Below are 5,011 nucleotides of genomic sequence, written 5' to 3' on the forward strand. Positions count from 1 at the left end.
TATGTAGCCATAGGTGCATGCTAAAGTATATCACGAACTTAGTGATCTCTCTCTCTCCCCTTTTCCTGTCTCTCATTAAACTTGATATCTTTCTGCTTCAGGTCCCCAAGTGCTTGCATAACAGGCAAATGCTGCCATAGCTGGTGGAAAGCAGCCTGGTTCCCAGGTTTTTAATTTGCCCTCTACCGTTTGTTCTGCTCTGACCACACTCTATAATTTGGCAGCTCAATGCAGGCTCCTCCTAAGCACTGGTTTGTTCCTGAGAATTAACACACATCTCCCCTCCTCCAGGAAGCCTTCCAGGCTAGTCCCCTGCTGCCTAGCTGAATCTGGGCTGCCCTTCGCTCTGATCCCACAGTTCCCTATTCTTTATTCGATTACAGCCCTTCTCTTAGGTTTTAGAATTGTATTTCAACAGGCTGTGTATTTCCTACTAGACTGTGAGGTGTTCAGAAGAAATGCTGCTGCCTTTTATCTCTGACTCTATGGGACTTGGCTCGGTGCCAGCCTGAGAAGGGCATAGTAATGATGTCCTGATGGAACAACACCGAGTCCCTCTCTTTGTCAGTGCTGCTGGCCTGTGCTGGCACTGTCAGCTGCTTGCAGTAGGCATATTTTGCCTCCCCTGGCATCTCCATGTGCCTCTAGACATCTCCTCTAAAAGTATGGGGCTAGGGTTTGATCTCATCCTGCCTGTTTCATTTTGGCCCCAGGGAGCTGGTACTGGCATGTGCTAATTGGATGATGGCATTGAGTCCAGCTGGTTTCGTAAACGTGGGCACAGGCAGCAAGCGGAGCACAGTTCAAACAGAATCGTCTTGGAAAGCCTTTGATTCTCCCAGCTAAGCAGTCTGACCCTGCCCTTGTGGGAACTTGGCATCACTCTCTATGCTATTATTGATGAGACCCCGCCTTAGAGGCCCGCTCTGGAGTGGAGACTGCGGTGGTTGCTGCTGCTGTATACACAGACTGTTTAACCTCGAAAGGCCTTACTCTGTCCATCTTCACAGTGGGCATAATGCAGATTAGTCACGTGTCCTGCCAAATGCTCCAGGCACAAGCCCTTTCCGACAGAGTCTGGTTTAGCTCAAATGATTAGGTGCATAGCTAGAAATGCAGCAAAGTCCGAGGGAGAAAGCTCCGGATTGGGGGTGGGGAGGAGAGCATCATATCCTTAGGTCATCTGGGTACCCCGCAGGAGAACTATCCTGGTTGAAAGTGCTGATTACAAATGAAGTTCAGAAAGATTACTTTTGGTCTGAGCAGAGCTCGCCTTCTCTTCTCTATCCTTTTTGCCTGAGCATATTCGTCCACTTCCCACAGTCTAGGATGTACCAACTAGAGGCTCGGGGGTTGGGGGAGGAGGAGAAAGGGGTGGTAGTGGGGGAGAGGCAGATGTGAAAGATATGCTCACAGCTTTGTATCTATGGGGTCCTCATGCCCACCCTGTGTGAGTTCAGATCCACACACCGGGCTTGTCAAAGGGACAGCTTTCTCCCACGGATCTCCCCTCAGATCAAGTGTCTCAGCAGAAGGCAGTGGTCTTTTTCTTTTTTCTTTTTGGCAGGTGTGTGTGTGTGTGTGTGTGTGTGAGGGACTCTAGAGAATCTAAGAAAAGAGACAAGGACCCCTTGAAAAACAAAATGTTCCCCACATGTGTTCACTTCAGGAGACAAGGCTGCTAATATGGAACCCTTGGTGTGTCACCCAGATCTTTTCTGCACCAAAGTCTCCTGCCCCTGGAAGCCTCTGGAAGCCCTAGGCAAAGTGCTCCGTTCTCAGTGTTCTCAAAGCAAACAGCCCTCGATGCAAAGCAAAGTACAACAGGTTGTCCAGTTCCGTTCTCAGAATCGGGTTGGTGTGTGTGTAGCTCCCCTGGATTCTCCCCTGGCTTCCCACTCATAAATGACCTTGAGAGATGATTGATCAACTATGCTGAATATCAGTTTCCGTGCTAAGAAGTGAGCCCTGCCCCAGCATGCACTCCGTGGAGGCTCTTGTGAGAATGTTGTAGGATCCTGCCTGTTGGAGCCATCTGCAAGGACTGACTTAGTGGGAACACCAGGCTTGAACCCTTTTTTCTCTGTCCCTTGTGCCTAGTTACAGGATCTCCTACAAGAGATATTCAATCAACATCGGTGGAAAGGGAGGTAGGATCAGTTGAGATACATTTATACCCATGAAAGCCTGTTAACGTGGCCAGGAAGGTGGCAGTAAGAGAGGAACATCAGTGTCCCCAGCCTACAAGACTCTGTCTTTTCTTAAGGTTGGAGAGAAGGTCACTTAACCTAGAACCTGGCAAGTATAGATGTTTTTAAAAAGTGAAAACAATAGCGTATCTATGTAGAAGCCTTGGCTTTGGAGACAGCACCGAGTCCAACACTGGCCTCTGACGCTCACTGGAGTTTGAGCAAACCTCCATTTCCTCAAATGAAATATGGAGGGATTGACACTTGTCACGAATACTTCACTATGTAAAGACTGAAAAAACAAAACCAATCCAGCCTATAGAATCTGTGGGAGGAGAGTGAGCTTGAGTAGCAGCTGTATGGATGGAAAGCCGAGCAGAACCCAGCTGTAGAAGTTGGCGTGTGACTGTCCTCAGCTGCCCTACCCGTAGATATTGTTACACTGTGGTGTGCCCGATGTAAGCCTCCCGGCTAAGGCTGTTGGCATTCGGATCTTGTCTCTATCACCAGCTTGCTCTGTATGTTGGCTGAGTTGGGTAACCTCTTCTAGCCCCCCACTTTTTTTTTCCAGAAATGAAGATGCTGCTTCCTGGTGTGTGGAGTCACTTAACTATGGGGACACATGCAGTGTACCTTGTCTATGGCACATAGCAGGTGCCCACTCAGAGACTTTATGGCAACTCTTATCTGAGAGCAAATAAAGGAAGGATCTATGCAGCAGATCTTACCTTCTGCTGGAGAATTCACCAGGGAGCAGGGTTCAGTCTTAGATTCTAGAGGAATGATCACATTGGGCTCTTGATTTGTAGCTTTATCTCAGCAATGTAATGGCAGACTATAGATGGGTCAAACTGGGAGAAAGACCAACGACTCCTAAACCCAGGGTACCATGGTGACCCTCTATCGTCCAGGACAGCATGCTGTTTACAGCTTGCCTTATTATAGATGCTCTATGAATTCTTCCTGGACAGCTGGTCCCTTCCCTCATGGGTCCTTGGAACTTCTGCCAGCTAAGGCTTCTGTCCTAAGTAGAGGAAATCTGCCTCAGGTTATCTGAGGGCAGAGGCCGTGTGGAGCCAGGCCTCTGTGCAACCAAGCTCCTCTAGGAGAGCCCATCCTCACCCTGGGGAGAATGCTGGGCTTCATTCATATTCATCGTCACTTGGAGCTGCACCTTTTCTCCAGTCTGTGCAGGGATGTGCATCACCATGGCAACGCTAGAGGTGAAATCACTCAAGTGTTGGCAAGCGGAGTTTCTCTCTGGAGCTTGGAAAAATGGAGAGCAGGCTCGTGGTGTCACAGAAAGGAAGATGCCCTTAAAACAATCCAAGCACTCTCTATTCCATGTGGGGGCTTTCCGTTTAAATAAAAGCTGAACAATAAACGAATAGAGAAATGTTTTTAGTCTCTGGATCTGATACCCTAACGAGCCCACTTGGAACGGACATGCTGATCCTTCTGGCTTTCCTAACCTGCTGTACCTCACAGACTGTTCTGCCTGGAGTTGCTATTTTAAAGTAATGAAGCTGGGGCCCACAAGTGTGATGTTTGTGCCTGTTGGCTAATTTCTGGTTCTTTGTCTAATTTGGGGGGCCTGGAAGATATTTCCTAAACAACTATTTGACAGGTTACTGGTGGCTAAGGTCATTGAGGACGTGTTCACACACCCAAGGGGTCTTGAGATGAGCTGTTTCAGTACCTGAGCTTGCGCTGAGACTTCTGGGAACAGGCAGCAGCCCCTGGAAATGATTTTGACAGCCTTGGCTTTGGGCAGGAATGAGAGGAGGAGGGGGGGGGTTTGGGAGGATGGGTGTGGGTGTCAGGTACTGGGAAACTTGGGCTGGTTAGAGGACCTGAGCATACCCAAGGCTTAGAGGAGGAGGCCATCAGTGTAGATCGCCTGATAATTCTACATGATTCTTGGATTGATTTTATTCTACTGGGGACAAAGAGGCACTGATAGTAGTTCTCTTTTAATCAGAACAGTTTGGAATACATTGTGAAAGAGCCTTGCCCTCCTCCTTTCCTTCTCTCCCTTTCTCTTTCCTCCCCTCCCCTCCCCTCTCATTCTCTCTCCCTTCCCTTCCTTTCTCTCCCTCTCCCCTTCCCATATCCACTGAGAGCTTGTCAGGCCTGAGGTATTATGTAGGGCTAAGTTATAGCCTTCCTGGAATAGCCAGCAGTCAGGAAGTTAAAGTGAATATATCATAGATAAAGACTTCTTTGCAGTTCCAGTTTTCCTGTTTTTTTTTTTTTTTTAATCAGGGACTTTGATAATAAGTCAAGGTTATTCAAATGGACAGATAGACTGACAGACAGACAGGCCAAGTGATCCTGAAATTGAGGTTAAGGTTTTAGCTTTCCAGTCCCTTGATTCAGTCTCAGATCATTTGATCTGTTCCAGTCTCTGATGTTAAGGGCAGGCTTCCACTTCTCAAAGCCTTGGTTTCTCCATATTAAGCTTCAGCCAGAACAATGAGGAGATCTCGGTGGTTCTCACTCAGAAGGGCTGAGGTTTGGCAAATGTTGGCAAGTGGGCTCAAGCAGCGTTATTTTGCCTGGTCTCTTTATAATAGATGGTGGCTTTTTTTTGTGGTACAGGCAACTCTATGATATGGTTTGGAGGTTGAGGGGACTAAGCTCTAGGAGGCTGGGAGGAGGAGAGGGGCCAGGATGACCACAGAGTCAGAGAAGGTAGCATGAGTACTATTGTCAAGCATTAGAACAATATTGTCAGAACTGCCACGATGAGCAGAATGAATATATCTATCTCTATCTATCTCTATCTCTATCTCTGTCTCTGTCTCTGTCTCTGTCTCTGT

Source organism: Mus caroli, chromosome 9 (assembly GCF_900094665.2).
Source record: "Mus caroli chromosome 9, CAROLI_EIJ_v1.1, whole genome shotgun sequence".
NCBI classification, from domain to species: Eukaryota; Metazoa; Chordata; class Mammalia; order Rodentia; family Muridae; genus Mus; species Mus caroli.